The sequence below is a fragment of the Protopterus annectens genome, chromosome 1.part0 (genome assembly GCF_019279795.1).
Source record: "Protopterus annectens isolate FY-2018-M chromosome 1.part0, PAN1.0, whole genome shotgun sequence".
NCBI classification, from domain to species: Eukaryota; Metazoa; Chordata; order Ceratodontiformes; family Protopteridae; genus Protopterus; species Protopterus annectens.
This window is the reverse complement of record NC_056725.1, coordinates 767,644,087-767,663,551: the sequence shown is the minus strand read 5'-3', so window position 1 is coordinate 767,663,551 and position 19,465 is coordinate 767,644,087. Positions and strand designations below refer to the sequence as shown.

At 44.6% G+C, this 19,465-nt stretch overlaps 1 protein-coding gene across 1 annotated transcript in view; it reads right to left on the bottom strand.

Moving 5' to 3' along the window:
- LOC122794439 (NF-kappa-B inhibitor beta-like) overlaps positions 1-19,465 on the bottom strand; it is a 172,230-nt gene that overhangs the window by 40,622 nt on the left and 112,143 nt on the right. The window lies entirely within an intron of this gene.

The window sequence follows — 19,465 nt, the reverse complement described above, 5'->3', positions numbered from 1 at the left end:
ACAACAGGGAAACAGATAAGGCAACTGACAAAAGTACGCAAGCCTATAAAAAATGGAATGCAGCATTTTAATTGTGACAGCACCTCAGTATACTGTAACAATGCACACTCAAAAGGATCAGTACAGTATGAATCTCAAACTTTAGAACTCTTTTAGGAGTCTATATGCTGCAAAAAAACCTTAATGCAACACAGCAAACCAAGAAAACTGACAAAGATTAGGCATTTATCATAAAAGGTAACAGATGCTGACTTGAATGGAAGGAAAGGTCACAGATACATTACAGGTTAAGATTTCGAAAAATGACAATCCAACTTAATTCTTACTAAAAGTGGCCTATTAATATGGACTCATACAGTACACATTTGCACTAGCAATACATTACCCAAGCAGATGTAGCAGAGTAAGAAACTCAGACTACCTACAGCCAGAGGACCACGGAGAAGCCTGGGAAAAAGGAGGGGGAGAGGCACCGCTCACCATCAGTCCACAGAGTGGAAAAGAGATCATAAAAAAACAGCAAAGGGGAATGAGGGAGGGATGCAATACTGCAACAGTTAGCAGTAGGACAGACTGTTACTCAAGTTCTTACACAACTGTACTATGTCCTTCCTTAAATCACTGTTGCAGTACTCCAGTATTGATGGGTAATTTCCCGAATTTTAGAAGATGGATAGTGTGGATGGACCAGAGACAGGGGAGCTGTCTACCAATCCCAAGAGTTCGGACCTGGCAAAAGGAGTCTGACCTAAAAAAGGCATCCACTTTGTAGTGTTCTGTGAAATGTACACTGAGGACCAGGCAGCTGCTTCCAAAATGGCTTTGAGTCAATGCTCTTGAAGTGGGCACCAGGGAAGGATACTGCTCTGGTGGAGTATGCTTTCACAGGTGAAGATGGGGACTTGCCATGGTAGCAATAAGAGAGAGACTAACTTTTTGATACATTTGGAGACCGTCTGTTTAGAGACTTGGTTGCCCAACTTATTAGAAGGCAACAAAAAGCTGGCACATTTTTTAACGTCTTTGTCTTATCAGGGTAGAATCAGAGTGGTCTGTGCACATCAAGGGAGTGGAGAATCCTCTAACCCATGTTCTATGGATATGGAAAGTAGGCAGGTAAACATAGTCTGACAGAACTCATTTACCACCCTTTACATGAAAGGAGGGTTAGCCCAGAGAAAGACCCCCTAAATCCTTACGGAAGTTAAGGAAAGGAGGGGTGGTGATAAAGGCTTGAAGATTTGAAACCTTTCTGGCAAAAGCAACAGCCACCAGTAAAACAGTTTTCCAAGTGCAAAACTTTAGGGAGGTGGTGACTGCTGGTTCAAAAGGTGAAAGTTGAAGTGAACGATGCCCTTTAGACACGGACTTCAATTCTTGAAAGCAAGGGGGACTCTCAATTAGTGTAAAGGTAGAGATGGCATACAAGTGTGTGTGACAGAGGAAAAGGCTAGTCCAGATTTGAGCAGCTCACACAAGTATGACAAAATTGTAGTTAACCCCACCAGGACAGGGGCAAATTATTCTTAGGTCATCATTTAGATTTTTTTTTCCCATTTGGAGATGTACTTTCAAGTGGTAGGTTTTCTCGCCTCCTGGAGCACATCTTCAGAAAACTAATGTCAGAAAGGAATTAAAATTCTTCCATCCACAGTGTAAGGTTGACAGCCTGACAGCCTGCAAGTTGGGATGAAGTTGAAAGCACTTTTTCTGTGTTAGCAAGTCCAATATGTTGGATAACATATAATACTGGCCCCCCACTAGGTGAAGAGGAAGAAACCAGTGCTGCCTGGATCAGAAGGGAGTCACCAGCAGGATTTTTGGTGCATTTCATTGATCTTCAGTAGTACCTTTGGGATTAGAGAGAAAGGGGAGAGGCATAGAGGTACTTCCCCCAATGTCCCTCCTCCAAGCCTGAAGATGGAGAGTCCTGGAGTAAAATAGTTTCAATTGTCGGATCTGGGTTGAGGCAAACAAATCTACAGGATAAATATCACATCTGTGGACTATGTCCGGGAAGACATCTGTTTAACATCCACTCCTGAAGGAATTCCATAGACCTCCTTAAAGAATCTACGAGCACACTGTCCTCAAATGGAATGTAAACTGCCTGTAAGGACGGATTTGTTTTACAGCTTGGTCCTATGCCAGAAGAGCTAGCTTATACAGCTGGTAGGACTTAGCACCCCCATCTATTGATGCACTGGGTCTATATTAAATCATCAAACACTTAGAAAAGTGAACGATGATTTATCGACCCCATGTAAGCAAAAGCTTACAAACTCAAAACGCTTAGAACAGCGATTTTTTTTCCAAGGGGGAGGGGGGGGGGAAATATCGCTGTACCAAAAAACAACATTTGAAAGAATGCATCTTCGGTCATCTAATAGGAACCCGATGATGTACCACATTACTGTGGTGTCTTTGAAAATCTTGAGAGGCTCTGGGTTGCACAGGTGATAAAACACCTGAATGGCCTTAATTTCATTCACACTGATGTGCTCCCTAATCTGTATGAGGGACCAATGACCCTGACTGGTCACAGAGCCCGTCCATGCTCCCCAGGACAGATCGGTGTGTAGTTTCCAGCTGGGAGTTGGTGAATGGAAGGGAAGGCCAAGATTTAGCTGGATTTGAAAAATCTACTACTGTAACTCTTTTTTCAGAGAGGGCAAGAGGGAGATTTGGAAATCCAGTGGGTGACAGCGCAGAGACCAAAGGGATTTCATTTACCACTGGATCTCTCATGTTCAGCTTGAGAAATGCTCCTGCCATATATCTCAGGGTTCTAAAAAATTCCCTCCTTGTAGAAGATTGAAAGGGTAGTAAGGACTGGAAAAAGGTGGAGGAACTGAATTTTCTCCTGGGGAAGAAAGGCTGTCATCATATGGGTATCCAATCTGTAACCAAAGAATACCAGATCATGGGAGGGTGTAAGAGAAGACTTCTGGGGACTGAGTGTGAAACCCAGTCTTTCCAGATGTGAAATTCAAACGCAGCCATAGTGTGTCCCGAGAGGATGCCTGGATAAGAAGATTGTTCAGGAATGGTAATATCTGTACTCCTGTATTCTGCAAAAGGCAATGGCTGGGGTGAAACACTGTGAAAATCTCGGAGATTTATATAAATCAAAGAGTAGCAGAAAGTGTGATTTAAAAGCAGAAAACTTGTGGAATTTTCTGCAGGTGGAGTGAATAGTGATATGTAGGTACAAATCCTTGAAGGATAGGGAACCTAGATAGGCTTGAGGAAGGATAAGAGAGTTTTTGCAGGGAAGGCATCTTGAAAGATAGTACCTCCAGAAAGGTGTTGAGGTGGTTTAAGTCCAGAATGGATCTCCAACTGCTCTCTTTTCTGGGGACAAGAAAACGTCTTGAATAAAAGTCTTTCTGAGTGCTGGTGAAACACCTGCTCAATTGTGTCCTGGATGAGGACGGCCTGTAAAGGGGTGGAATGCTGTGTACTCTTGATTGGATGGGAAGGGGAGGGGGAATTCCCCTCAATAATGGAAATTCCCTCCAAAATATCGTAACCATGCTGAGTGACATAACTACAGACAGGTTGGTATTTTTTGACCAGTGAGTTCCTGGGCCAAGGAGGGAGGTGGCAGTAGATATTCAGGTGGAGTTTGACTTTCAGGTTTTCCAGATTTGTAATCTCTGGTAGGTCTGTCATGAAATCTTTTCCTGGACTGGTTCCTACCTTTCCGAGAGGGTTTCTGATCCCTGCAGACAATAAGTGTTCTTAGCAGGGTAATTTCTTCGATACCTAGGTACTAACATGACAAAAATATTTTTGAAGTCCTGCATCATTTTACTCTGCTCTTGCACAGTTATGAAAGGTTCTGCTGCTGAAAGTCCAAAAAGAGTTCCCGGAGAAGTAAGGAAAACAAAAGCTTGACCTTAGCATCCTCAAGGAGAGACTGTAGGTGAAGCCAAGAAAATCTGTTAACAGTTCCAGGTGTGGCAGCCAGGAAAGAAGACTCGGAAGCATTAAAACTGCATTTAATGGAATGTCTAGCAACATCTGTAGCTTGTCCAAGCATAAAAATCACTTCTTGCTTAAAAGTCAAAGTGATAGAGCGGCCGCGGTGGTGTAGTGGTTAGCGTTGCCGCCTCACAGCAAGAGGTTCTCCAGTTCGATTCTCGGCTAGGGTGCCTTCTGTGCGCAGTCTGCATACCCTCCTTGTGGTCACGTGGGTTTCCTCTGGGTGATCCGGTTTCCTCCCACATCCCAAAGACATGCTGTAGGTGGACTGGACACTATAAATTGGCCCTAGGTGTGAGTGCGTGTGCCTTCTGTGGAAGGTTGAGCACTGGGCTGGCAACTTGACAGTGTAAAACTCCACTGCCAATCATGAACGGCCAGGTGATCCGCTGTGGCAACCCCTAACCAGGAAAAGCCAAAAGAAACAGCAGCTTAGAGTCAAAATGCTCAAGGTTAGCCACAACCTTCTTTAAGCCCCCTAAAAATGAACAAAATTTGAGTTTGGTAATTTAAAGCCCTAAAGGCAAGAGTGGCAGTGGTGTAAACCTTCTTACCATACCTGTCCATGGCCCCTCTATCTCTGTCAGATGGCAAAACATTAAATGTTGACAGAAGCTTAGTAGGTTTATCAATAGAAAAAAACTGAATGACCTGCGACAGGGTTTTGTAGAAAAAGAAGTTATGTACTCACAATAACGTTCCATCTGAGTAGTTATACTTCATTTTTCTGCAACCTGTGGGTATACGGATCCGTATCGGATCAGAGCCGGCAACTTATTTTCTAGCATCTGCTCCAAGCTCAAAGCTCCTCCCCTTACCCATAATGCCCCTACCATCTCCTATCTTCCCTCAGATCGAGTTTGCTGCAAACAAAAATCATAATCAACTCAACCCAATAAACCAAACCTGAAAAGACAGGACAAGATCTGGGGAACAGAGGGAGGGAATGTTGCAGAAAAAATGTGAAGTACAACTACTCAGATGGAACGTTATGGTGAGTACATAACTTCTTTATCTGAAGTAGTTAACTTCATTTTATCTGCAACCTGTGGGACAGAGTCCCCAGCTACTCCGATCCTGGGAGGCCCTTATGGAAGGATATTCCTGAGCACCGCAGAGCCAAAGGATGCTCTACCCCTCGAAATCAGATCTAATTTGTAAAGGGAAATGAAGGTATGTGAATTGGCCCAAGTGGCTGCTGCACAAATATAGTCCAAAGGCACCCTAGACCAAAAGGCAGCAGAAGTCGGCATGGACCTGGTAGAGTGAGCCTTAACAATATCAGGAGATAAACTTTTGCTTTGTAGGCATGTGAAATACAAAGAGTGATCCATCTGGCCAAAGAAAGTTTAGAAATGGCTTTTCACATAAATGCTTTGGAAAAGGAAAAGTACAGTTGTGTACACTTACCATAAATGTAGATGTTAGTGTGTATTTACTGTTGCAGTCATTACATTTGGGTAATCTGCTGGCAGGTTGCTCTCAGTCGGCCTGAATATCAAAGTCTTGGGTCCTGCGTCGGTTTCTGTCTCCTCTTCCATGACGTCAGGGGTATAAAACATGGAGCCGATGCCATTTTATTCAGTTTTTCATGCCCCAGATGTCAGGTGGCCCCCAAATGGGGAGCAAAATATATATAATTAATACACACACACTATGTATATATACATATATATATATATATATATATATATATATATATATATATATATATATATAAACTGCAATATATATGCAAATGCAATTGTAGCAACAAACTTTACCTTCATCTAAAAGCAAATACACCACAAAGGCTTTAGAATATAGTGAAGGAAAGAGAAGTTCTAGAAAAAAAAGAGGGATGGCGGGTGGGTAACCTAGACTGCAGCAGTGAATACACTAACATCTACATTTATGGTAAGTGTACACAACTGTACTACGTTCTTCATGTTTCACTGTTGCAGTCATTACATTTGGGTAGAATCCCAAAGCTATGGATGGGAAGCTGGAACTAAATAGCATTAGGAGCGGCTATAAGGCCCTACAGAACTGCAGTGGCAAAGCCTGCCCTGGACTTAGAGAGGCAAATGATATTACTTTGTAAAGGTATGAACAGAGCTCCAAGTAGCAGCTTCTAGAATGTCTTTGGCTGGAACTAGTCTGAGAAAGGCTGCTAAGGTAGATGCAGCCCTGGTTGAATGTGACCAGATTCCCTTGGGCACCGGTTTACCATGATGCAAGTAGCAGAAACGAATACAGTGGCTTATCTACTTTGAAATAGTCTGCTTTGATATAGCCTTCCCCTCTGATCCTGCAGCAAATGCCACCAGTAGTTGCTCAGACTTTTAGAGATTTGGTCCTGTTTAAGTAGAATCTTCGTTGTCTGGGTAAATCCAAGGAATGCAGAATCCACTTCCCCCTTGTTCTGTGGATTTGGGTAAAATGTTGGCAGGTGAATGGTTTTGGTTAAGAGCCACACTGGATAACACCTTAGGCATAAAGGAAGGACTGGTCCTGAGGGACACCTTGTCCGGGTAAAATGTAATAAAAGGCTCCACAGCCATGAGGGCCTGTAGTTCTGAAACCCTTCTTGCTGAAGTGATTGCCAGAAGGAAAGCGTTTTTCCAAGATAAAACCTTTATATCCGCAGTAGCTGCTGGTTCAAAAGGAGGCAGGGTGAGCTTTTCCAGCACAAAATTGAGGTCCCATGCAGGAGTTTATGATCTTCTAAGAGGCCTTACATTTTTGGCCCCTCCAAGATGCTGTTTTAGGAAAGGATGAGAAAAGATGGGAGGCTCTATGTTGTAATGAGCCGAGATGGCAGAGGCATGGATTTTTATTGAAGGAAAAGATAGGCCCTTGTCAAGCATCTCAGTCAAGTACTGAGAAATCTGAGGAATATTTGGCTTTGCTGTGTCCGTTCCTTGTGCTTGGTTCCAAGCACAGAATCTCTTCCATTTATCAGCATAAGATTTTCTAGTACTAGGTCTTCGGGCTTCCAAAATGACATCCATCACAGATTTACTGAGAGGTGTTGTTTGAATAATTACATGATCAGCCATGCTGCCAGGTTCAGAGTTTGGAGCTGACTGTGCAGAATTTGATTGCTCTGCTGAGACAGTAGATGAGGTATTTGAGGCAAGTACCAAGGAGGGAGTTGACATATTCCTTAGAATTGGGTACCAGTGCTGGCGAGGCCAGTCTGGGGCAATTAGGATCATTTTTGGTTTTTCCTGTCTGACCTTTAGTAAGACCTTGGGGAGAAGAGGCAGAGGAGGAAAGGCGTAGACTGGTAGGTTTTTCCAACTGAAGGATAGGGCATCCACTTTCCATGCTTGTCTGTAATATGTCCTTGTGCAGAATTTGTCCAGTTGATAATTTTGGGGAAGAGGCAAATAGATCTAGGTCTGAACTCCCCCATTTCTCTGTTGTCATGCTGAAGACTTGTGGATCCAGTTTCCACTCATGAGGGTCCATAAGATTTCTGCTTAGGTCATCTGCCAGAGTATTTTGTTTGCCTGGCAGGAACTGAGCTTGAAGATGTACTTGGTAAGTCAAAGCCGTGTCCCACAATGCCATGGCTAGTCTGCAAAGCGGGTAGGAATGTGTACCCCCCTGCTTGTTTATGTACCAAATAACCATGGTGTTGTCCGTCTATCAGTAGTTGTCCTGGATGAAGTAAGTCCTTGAAGGCTGTCAGAGCATTCTGAACAGCTAACATCTCTTTTTGGTTGATATGCAGATGCATTTGTTTTGGGCTCCATATGCCCTGAATGCATCTCCCCGCCAGGTGGGCCCCCCCCCCACCCCCAAGCATAGTCTGATGAGTCTGTAGTTAGGGTTTGGGTGGCAGGGGGTAGAGTGAAAGACAGTCCCTTGTTCTGGTGACATGTCTCTGCCCACCAAAGAAACTCCTGTTGTAGGCAGGAAATGAGAGGAATCATTGTTTCCAGACTGTGACAATGTTGACAACAAACTTTTTAGACACCATTGTAGTTTCTCATATGCAGTCTTGCATATGGAATTAGTAGAATGCAGGAATCCATGAATCCCAAAGCCTGCAGAATTGGTCTTGCAGATAAATGGGTTTTTGTTGCCATCTGTTTGAAGTAAATAGTCAGTTGCCTTTGTCTGGGGTAAGGTAAGCCATCTGGGCAGTTTCAAGCTTGCACCTAGGAATGTAATTTTTTGAGAGGGTACCAGTTGTGATTTCTTTTTGTTTACTGTATACCCTAGGCATGTTAGGAATCTTACAAAACGCCAGATGTTGAAGAAATCTCCCTGTTTTCCGCTTGAATGAGACAGTCGTCCAAGTAAGGATAGAATTGTATGCTTCTTTGTCTGCAAAATGCAATTACTGGTGCCAAGCACTTTGTAAAGACCCTGAGCGCAGTAGATAAGCCAAAGGGAAGTGCAGAGAATTGGTAATGCATAAAACCTGCCTTGAAGCAGACGCATCTTCTGCACGATTCCCTTATTGGGATATGCAGGTATGCCTCTTAAGTCTAGTCACTAACCAAGCATTCTTGCCCAGCATGGGCAGAAGCTGTTGTAAAGTCAGCATTTTGAATTTTGCGATGTCCAAGAATGTGTTCAAAATAGATAAATCCAGTATTGGATGCCAAGCATTGTCTTTTCTGGGTACCAGGAACAGTCTTGAATAAAAAAAAATGTCCTTTTTCCTATTCTGGTACTGGTTGAATAGCCCCCATATCCATGAGGGACGTAAACTTGTTTCTGAGCCTCTGCTCATTGATTTTGTGGCAGATCTGGCCAACCGTTTGGAATTGGCAAGGTATGGAAATGAAATTTGTACCCCTGGGATACTATGTTTAATACCCACTTGTCCTGGGTTATTAACTGCCAATTTTGAGCATGAAGTGCTAATTTTCCCATCAATGGCGCTGCCAAAAGATAAGTGCTTGGTGATCGTAGAGGAAAGTAATTGAGACTGCTTACTGTAGGGACGTGCTTTGTTTCCTCCAGATTTAGAGGTCGAGGCACCCCACTGCTTTGACCTGTAAGAACCCTGCGATTTGTATCTAGAGTGCCTGGATTTGCCTTATGAGGCTCTGTTGGACACAGGAAAGGACCAATTTTTTGTAGGCCAGTGTCTACTGAATATGGGTGGCTGCATTTGTAAGAAATCTTTTACAGTTTGCATAGATTTAGCTTTGTCTTCCATTTTCTTTAAAACCTCTTCTGCCTTATTACCAAACAAGAGTATCATGCTGTAAAGGTGCATCCAACAATTTAGCATCAGGCAGATTTTGCTCCTTGAGCTATGGATGCCTTCCAATCACAGATCCAGTAACTGCGGCCCTCCAGGAGGCCTCCAAAGAATCAAAACCACATTGCAAAGTATGCTTCCCAACCTGTTCTGCTGCATGCAATAATTCCTGTAATTCTGCATTTTCCACACATTCAGAAATCAATATAATTTTCTGTTTCAATAATCCCATAAAATGCTGTTGATATTTAAGCATATGAAACTAATAGTTTTAATTGCCAAGGTTGCAGACGTATAAATCTTCTTTCCCCATCTATCCAGTGCCCTGGAATCTCTATCAGAGGGGGGTAGGATTCTTGGCTGTAGAGGCCTTTACACCTTTGGGACCCTGCGAGATAGTTTCAGGATCAGCAGCAGGATTTTTGAATAAAAACTTGTGGGAGTCAGGAACCCTGTAATATATGTCTGGCTTACTAGGAGCCGGAGGGTAGGGAATCAGGAGCCATGCTTGATTCCGAAAACACAATGTCTAATACAGGAGGTACAGCCAAAGGCCTGTGCTGCGGAAGAAGGAAATCCCCAAGCCTCTTTTTTGATTCCGAGAAATCCTGACTCCCAATGAAAATGTTCCCTTAAAGTATGCAAGGTTTCTCCAAAAGAATAATCCTCAGGAGGAGATGCAGATGGGAAGGATTCTTCTGCATCTGAATCCTCATAGGGTGGTACAGAAAATTCCTGATCAGAAGAAATAGAAACCTGATCTGAAGATTCATAATCAGTGCCTTGCCTAGGCCTCTTTATCAAGGGGGGGGGGGGAGTTTGGGAACCCCTGATCAAGGTAATTAAGTCCTCAGCCATTTTGAACATCTGTTTTTTTAGGCATAGGGGCCTGAGCATGTGGCTCATGCATCAGTTTTTTAGACTGAGAAGTTGTTTTTGAAGCTGGCGTCAGTTTTATATAGAAATGTTGAAGCCTGAAAACACCCTCAGAAGCCGGTGCCTGCTCAGCGGCTCCGGACCCATCCGAGGGAGAGACATCCGCGGGTACAATACTCAGAATCTCACGGCATACCGGACTCCGCATGGTTCTCGGTAGAGGCCTGCGACTCAAAAGTACAGTTTTGTACCTACCATAAATGTAGATGTCCGAACAGGAATGCATCTGCAGTCCTTACAAATGGGTTGTCCTGTCGTCAGGCAGCCCTTCGGTCGGCCGGATTCCAAAGTCTGGGTCTGGCCTCGGCTGGTGTCGCACTTCACCCGATGTCATAGCTGCAGTTCTTCGGGTATAAAGGCATCAGCCGATGCCATTTTCCTCAGTGTTTCTTGCCCCAGATGCCAGTTGCCCTCTTGGATAGCTAAATTTTGGATAAATGCCAATGTTTCCAAAAAGTAGAAGGCAAATACAAAAAATAAGCATGTATGTACATATATACAAACAAATACACCATAAGAGATCCCCCCCAGCTAGCTATTAGATGGGCAAATACCCTAGGAATACCACAGAGGGGAAGGAGGGTGGGTAATCCTGACTGCAGATGCATTCCTGTTCGGACATCTACATTTATGGTAGGTACAAAACTGTACTATGTCCTTCAAGGATGCATCTGCAGTCCTTACCAATGGGTAGAATGCCATAGCCAAACTAGAGGAGGAGGAAGAAGAAATTATGGTGTAGTTAGGATCCCTTGCAAAACAGCAGTGGCAAACCCTGCTCGGGATCTAGAGTATAAAGGTAAGTTATAATGCTTGGCAAATGTATGCACGGAGGTCCAAGTAGCAGCCTCTATAATGTCCTTGGTAGCCACTCCTCGTAAGAAAGCTGTGGTAGTGGCTGTAGCCCTTGTAGAATGAGGCCTTATGTTCTGTGGAGTTTGCTTTCCATGGTAGGAGTAACAGAATCTGATGCAATTTCCTATCCACTTGGAGATTGTCTGTTTTGAAATTGCTTTTCCTTCCCTTCCTGTTGCATATGCTACCAGAAGCTGGTCAGTTTTTCTATTGCCCTTGGTTCTGTCCAGGTAGTAGCGCAACTGTCTATGTACATCCAAAGTATGCAGCAGTCTTTCCCCCCTGTTCTGTGGATTGGGGAAGAAGGTAGGTAGGTGGATAGCCTGGTTTAAAGACACTCTGGATACCACCTTAGGCATAAATGTAGGACTTGTTCTCATGGACACTATCTTGATGGAAGATTAGGAAGGGCTGTACTGCCATTAAAGCCTGTAGCTCAGAAACCCTTCTTGCTGAGGTAATTGCCAGCAGAAAAGCAGTTTTCCAGGATAGGTGTTGAAGATCTGCTGTTGCTGCTGGTTCGAAAGGGGGGAGTGTCAATTTTTCTAGCACAAAGTTAAAGTCCCATGCTGGTAATGGTGGTTTCCTAGGAGGTTTTACATTTTCAATTCCTCTCAGAAACTGCCTGAGTAGAGGATGCGAGAAGACAGGGGGATCGAAGCTGTATTCTACAGAAATAGCTGATGCATGTATCTTGATGGAGGAATAGGACAGGCCTGTATGGAGAAGCTCTGCCAAATACTCCAGGATGTTGGCAATGTCTACCTTTGACACATCTTTTCCCCTTTCAGTACTCCAAATGAGAAACCTTTTCCATTTTCCTGCATATTTCCTTCTTGTTGAGGGTCTGCGGGCCTCAAGGATAATGTCTTTAACCCTTTGGGATAAATCTGGGTTAGTTGCTCTTATGTAATGTTCCAGGCAGTTAGCTGCAGAGTTTTCAGGTTTGGATGCAGGGTGTTGTAGCCGCTCTGAGTTAACAGCAAAGGAATCAGGGGTAGTGTCCACATTCCCCCCCCCCCCCGAGACATGCTCCTCAGTAATGGGTACCAATGTTGTCTTGGCCAGTCTGGAGCTATCAGAATGATCCTTGGACGTTCCTCTTTGATTTTCAATAGCACCTTGTGCATCAAAGGAAGAGGTGGGAATGCATATGCTGTCAGGCCTTTCCAACTGAAGGATAGAGAGTCCACCTTCCAAGCAAGTGGGTGGTACGTCCTTGTGCAGAATTTCTTGAGCTGGTGATTGAGCGGGGATGCAAATAGGTCTATTTGTGGCAGTCCCCATTTCTTTGGAATGACCTTGAAGATGTCCGGGTGTAGCATCCATTCGTGAGCATCCGAGGTAGTTCTGCTTAATTTGTCTGCTAGGATGTTTTCTTTTCCCGGTACAAAAATTGCTTGTAACTGAATGTTGTAGCTCAGAGCCATATTCCATAGGTCCAGTGCCATCCGGCATAGAGGGTATGAATGAGTGCCTCCCTGTTTGTTGATGTACCACATGACTGTGGTGTTGTCTGTCCTTATCAACTGCCCTTCTTGGAGGAATGGTCTGAAATTCTGGATTGCTAGTTTGACTGCCAGCATTTCCTTTGATTTATGTGCAGGTGCAGCTGATCTGGAGTCCATAAGCCTTGTATGCACTTGTCCAGCATGTGGGCCCCCCAACCGAGGTCTGAGGCGTCCGTTGTGATGGTTTGGCTTGGTTGAATGCTGTGGAAGGGCAAACCTGGGTTTGACTGGCATGCCTGAGCCCACCATAGGAACTCTTGTTTCAGGCATGGGATTAGTGGTATTTCGGTTTCTAGGCTGTGCCTGTGTTGAGACCATAAATTCTTCAGGTACCACTGTAGCTTTCTCATATGCAGTCTGGCATGAGGGACCAGGATTATGCAGGATGCCATGAAGCCCAAGGCCTGCAGTACTTTCCTTGCTGTTAGTTTGTTCTGCTTTGTTAATGCCAAGAAGTAGAGAGGAAGTTGTTCTTGTTTTTCTGCAGTTAGGAATGCCATCGGTTTTACTGTGTCCAATTCTGCACCTAAGAAGGTTATTCTTTGGGATGGTATCAGTCTGGATTTCTTTATATTGACTGTATATCCCAGGGCTTGCAGTAAGCGAATGACTCTTTGTAAGTCTTCTGTTAGCTTGTTTTTGTTGTCCGCTTGTATCAGGCAGTTGTCCAGGTATGGATATATTTGGATTCCCTGAAGCCTGCAGTGAGCGATTACTGATGCCAGGCATTTCGTGAACACTCTGGGCGCAGTAGATAAGCCAAAGGGCAATGCTGAGAATTGATAATGCTCTGATCCTGCAAGAAATCTGAGGTATCTTCTGCAATTTGGTCGTATGGGGACGTGCAGGTATGCCTCCTTGAGATCTAGAGTCACCAGCCAATACTCCTTGCCCAGCATGGGAAGAAGTTGCTGTAGGGTCAGCATTTTGAATTTTGGAACAATGATGAATGTGTTTAAAGCAGACAGGTCGAGAATAGGCCTCCAATTTCTCTCTTTTCTTGGTACCAGGAATAGTCTGGAGTAAAATCCCTTTCCTTGTTCCATAGATGGTACCCTTTCCACAGCTCTCATCTTTACTAATTGAGCTATTTGATTTAGAGCTTCTGTCTTTTGATTTGGTGGTAGGTTTGGCATTCCTCTTTTTCCTGGTAAAGTATGGAAATGAAACCTGTAGCCTTGGTCTATAGTTTGCAAAATCCACTTGTCTCTCGTGATGTAGTGCCAGTTTTTTGAAAATAAGGCTAACTTTCCGCCTAAGGGTGCTGCTATTTGTTCCCTGGTAGGCGGTGTCAGAGCCAAGTCACTGTGATTGCCCTGTTGCAGTGGTAGTAGTTGTGTGTGTACCTCGCTGGTTGTTACCTTGCCACTGGCGTCCCCTGTAGGCACCTCCTCTGGATTGATTTCTGCCTCTTGAACGCCTATTCCTGCCTCTCTGAGTTTTAGAGGAGTCTGGAAAGGACCAATTTTTGGAAGGCCAGTTCCTGCTAAACCTTGGAGGCTGAACCTGTAAGAAATCGTTCACTGTTTGTACAGATTTTGCCTTCTCTTCCATTTTCTTCGGTACCTGTTGAGCAGGAGAACCAAACAGACTGACCTTATCCATAGGAGCATCTAATAGTTTTGCTTTAACATGATCCGGCAAGACCTGTTTTCAACCATGCATGCCTTCTTATAACTGTGCCAGTCATGGCTGATCTAAAGGAAGCCTCCAGTGCATCATAGCCACATTTTAAAGAATGGTTACTAACCTGCTGAATGTTATGCATCATTTCTAGAACATATTTCTTATCTAAAGAATCATCAGAGGACAAGTTCTTAGTTAACTGATCAAGCATAAACTCCTGGTATTGGATCATATGAAACTGACAGTTCAATGCCCTAGCTGAGAGAGTAGCAGAGGTGTATACTTTTTTACCCCATCTCTCTAAGGACCTGGATTCCCTTTCAGAAGGAAGAGGGATTTTAACTGAGGTCGAAGCTACTGCCTTAGGCCCCTGGGAGATAGTCTCGGGATCTGCAAAAGGAGCCTTGTATAAATGATGATGTGTGTCCGGGACCCTGTAGAACCTATCGGGCTTAGCAGGGGCTGGAGGCAAAGTATCAGGAGCAGTGCAAGCATCATTAAATGCATCTACAACAGGGAGAACTGGAGGTATAGCTAAAGGCCTATGTTGTGGTAAATGCAAAAAGGTCTTAAGCCTTTTCCTTGAATCTGAGAAATCTTGTCCCTGCCATTGGAACTGCTCTCTCATGGCATGTAAGGTTTCCCCAAAGGAAAACTCCTCTGGTGGAGAGGCAGAAGGAATCGATTCCTCAGCATCGGAGTCTTCATAAGTAGAAAAAGGAGCCTCTGGATGGTCTGTATTGTCTGTATCATCAGAAGAATCATCTGAGGACACTGGCTCAGGGGGCTCTGCTCTAGGTCTCTTTTCTGGAGGAGGTTGAGAGGCCCTGTCTGGATGAGATTGGGATCCCCTTATTAAAGAGATGAGATCCTCTGCCAGAGTGAGCATTTGGGAACTGGAACTGGGCCTGTGAGAGGGGGGCTTAACAGGCACAGATTTAGAAGTTTTGGCTGCTTTAGCCCTGGCAAAGGCCTTTATGGACATGGCTGCAGGCCTAGCAGCACCACGTGCAGGGGTTGAAACATCCAAAGGGATGGTGTCCGATAATTCTTGTGAAACCACAGTAGCAGGCTGAATTTCAGAGGCTGATTCAACCAGGTTAGAAGGGGCCTCGGTAGTAGTCATGGATTCGGCTGAAGATAGAACCGTTTGCTCGGTTTCGGCCGAAACCGAGACACTTGCGGTTTGCTTAACCGCAGTTTCGGCCGAAACCGCGGACCGCGAGTGTCGGTCCTTTTCTTTGCGTTTCTTAACTTGTGAAGTCGGAGGATCCGACGGCATTATGTACACAAAATCTGAGCCGAAAAACTGTTCAGCAAACTCCGACCGACGTCTAAGCGTCCGTCGGTTGAAAGAAGCACAGGCTAAACAAGCTGCTACGTCGTGGTCTGGGCCTAAACAAGGTAAGCAGTAAGAGTGGAAATCTTTATGAGGTATTTGTTTCCCACAAGTTAAACAGTTATTCACTTTTTCTGACATCGGCTGAGGCAAGAAAGAGTCCCCAACGGGGTACTTAGCTTTTAGAAGTCTTGAAGTAGTATTCGGTAGTAGTAATCTCTGGATCTGACCGACCGGCACTTGCGAACAGCTTCTGCTTGGGCCAGCGGCAAGAAAGACTGAGGAAAATGGCGTCGGCTGATGCCTTTATACCCGAAGAACTGCAGCTATGACGTCGGGTGAAGTGCGACACCAGCCGAGGCCAGACCCAGACTTTGGAATCCGGCCGACCGAAGGGCTGCCTGACGACAGGACAATCCATTTGTAAGGACTGCAGATGCATCCTTGAAGGACATCGTAGTGAGTATCAGGGACTGCGAAAGCACCTTGCTGAGCATCAGCGAACCAGCGACTGGCTTAGAAGTTTTGTCGGTTTTGGACCTAGACGGTCTGTCTCTGTCCTTTTCTTTGCGTTTTTTGTGAACTCCGGTAGTCTGATTGCTATCGGATGACATTTCAGGGTAATTAAACCTGGATCCAAAATATTTTGAAGCAAAGATATACCAATGCTTAGTAGTGCGTTTGTTAAATCTAGCAAAAAACCAACAGCAAGGCACATTATGATCTGGGCCTAGGCAAGGAATACAGTACAAATGAAAATCCTTATGAGGTATTTGTTTCCCACAAGTAATGCAATTATTAACTTTTACTGACATCAGTAAGGAGCAAGAAAAAAAAAAGTTTTCCCAATGGGGTACTTAGCTTTAATTGAAGACTTCAGTTCTGAAACTCTAATGCAAAAATTTCAGGAGTCGGCCAACTGGCACTTGCAAACTGCTTCTGCTTTGGGCACCGCGCGGCAAGAAAGACTGAATAAAATAGCGTCGGCTGCATGTTTTATACCCCCTGACGACCTGACGTCATGGAAGAGGAGACAGCAACCGATGCAGGACCCAAGACTTTGATATTCAGGCCGACTGAGGGCAACCTGCCAGCAGATTACCCAAATGTAATGACTGCAACAGTGAAACACGAAGAATATCAAACAATTTGTCAGTCTTGTGGAAGGACTTCGTTCTATGAAGGTAAAAACGAAACTGTCTAGGAACATCTAACAAATGGAGTTTGTATTCACCTTTATTATGGAAGTTAGAAAGAAAACGGACAGATTAATGGACTGGTTTAGGTTTGCTTCCGATGCCACTTTAGATAAGAAGGAAGGGTTAAGTATGGAGGGAGACCCTATCCTTATAGGAGACCAAATATGGAGGCACGGCAGACAGAGCTTGAAGCTCAGAAACCCTCCTAGCAGATGTAATGGCGACTAGGAAAGCGGTCTTCCAGGACAAAAATTTTAAGTCCACCGAAGCTGCAGGTTCGAAAGGAGGAGCCACCAATGCCTGTAAAACAAAAGTAATGTCCCAAGGTGGCACTGAATCCTTGACAGCTGGATGCAACAGAAAAGTACCTTTAAGAAAAGCCTTACACAGCCTAGAGGAGGCTAAGGCCATGTTGTCTTCAACGTGAAAACTGGAAATGGCTGCCAATTGTACTTTCCCTGTGGAGGAACTAGCTGCATGTTATGCTATTATGAGACACCGCCAATGAAGTGTCGTTGGTAGTCAGGGGCTGCGTAGGCACCTCGCTGAGAACCGGACCACGTGTAATCGGCTTTGGCGTGGTGTCGGTAGAGGCCACGGACCTCGTGTGTCGGTCCTTACCTTTGCTTTTAGACAAAACTTGAGTCTGAGTATCCGACGACATAATATAGTTAAATGTTTTGCCAAAATAATGCTGGGCGAACTCCACCCGACGCTTAATGGTGCGTTTGTTGAATGTAGCACAAAAGCAACAGACCGAGACGCCATGGTCTGGGCCTAAACAAGGTATACAGAGGGAATGGAAATCCTTATGCGGTATTTGCTTCCCGCATGAAATACAATTATTAACTTTGTCTGACATCGGTCTGAGACAAGAAAAGTTTCCCCAACGGGGTACTTAGCTTTCAAGAAGACTTCGGTTTCAAAATTTTCGTAATTTCAGGAGCTGGCCGACCGGCACTTGCAAACTGCTTCTGCTTCGGGCACCGCACGGCAAGAAAGACTGGAGAAAATGGCGTCGGCTGGTTCCTTTATACCCCTGTCGCTCTGACGTCAGGGAAGAAGTGACGACAACTGACGCCGGACTTAGACTTTGGAATTCGGCCGACCGAAGACCCGCCTGACGGCAGGAGAACCCATCTGTTATGACTGCAGCTGTATGCACGATGAACATCTGGTGAAAAGTCAGCATCTTGAATTTTGGAATGTCCAGAAAGGTGTTTAGAGTAGATAGGTCCAAAATTGGGTACCAGGAAAAGTCTGGAATAGAAACCTTGTCCCTTTTCTTCTTCTGGTACTAGTTGAATAGCCCCCATGTTCAAGAGGGAAAGTACGTGTTTCTGAGCCTCTGCCCACTGATTTGGTGGCAGGTCTGGCCATCCGTTTGGAGTTGGCAACGTGTGGAAATGAAATCTGCATCCATTTGTCCTGGGTTATAAGTTGCCAGTTTTTTGCATGAAGAGCCAGTTTTCCCCCAAAGGGGCGGCTAAAAGGTGCTTGGTAACTCTAGAGGACAGTCACGGAGACTGCTTACCATAGGGAGGGGTCTTGTTTTTCCAGATTTGGAAGAGGTGGCACCCCATTGCTTGGTTCTGAAAGTCCCTTGGGACTGAAACCTGGTGCCTTTGGAATGTCTGGGTTTGACTTGAGTGGCTCTCGAAGGAACCGGAAAGTACCAGTTCTTAGTAGGCCAGTGCCTACTAAATCATGGAGGTTGCACCTGTAAGAAATCTTTCACAGTTTGCATAGTTTTAGCTTTATCTTCCACCTATTTTAGAACTTCTTCAGCCTTATTACCAAAGAGACGGTCCTGTTGCAAAGGAGCATCCAACAATTTTGCATTAACATGATTAGGCAGAGATTGCGCTTTGAGCCAAGCATGCCTTCTTAGCACAGACCCAATTACAGCAGCCCTGCAAGAAGCCTCCAAAGAATAAAAACCACATTGCAAAGTAAGCTTTCCAACTTGTTCAGCTGAATGCAACAGATCCTGTAAAATCTTTATTTTCCACACAGTTAGAAATAAAGATACATTTTCTGTTTAAGCAGTCCCATGATATGCTGCTGCTATTTTAGCATATGAAATTGACAGTTTAAAGCCCTGATTGCCAAGGTTGCAGAAGTGTAGACCTTCTTACCCAATCTATCAAGCGCCCTGGAATCTCCATCAGAAGGGGTAGGATTTTTAGCAGTAGAAGCCTTAATGCCCTTGGGGCCCTGAGAAATGGTTTCAGGATCCGCAACAGGATTTTTGAAAAGGAATTTGTGGGAGTCAGGAACCCTGTAGTATCTGTCTGGCTTACAAGGAGCCGGAGGCAGAGAATCAGGAGCCATACTAGATTCTGAAAACCCATCATCAACACTGTCTAGAACAGCAGGTATAGCCAAAGGCCTACGCTGAGGGAGAAGAAAATCCCCAAGCCTCTTTTTAGATTCAGAAAAATCCTGACTTTCCCAGTGGAAATGTTCCCTTAAGATATGCAAAGTTTCCCCAAAAAAAAAATCCTCAGGGGGAGAAGCAGAAAGAATGGAATCCTCTGCATCAGAGTCCTCATAAGTATGTATAGACAAATCTTGTTCATTAGAAGAGTCAGAAGAAATAGAATCCTGTTCAGAAGATTCATAGTCAGTTTCTGCCCTAGGCCTCTTTGAAGGGGGGTGGCTACCCCTGATTAGAGTAATTAAATCTTCAGCCATTTTGATCATTTGATTTTTAAGGCATAGGGGCCTGCATGTGTGGCCTGGGCGTCAGTTTTTTGACAAAGATCGAGATTTTGGCCTTAATATTTAAGATGGCATCAGT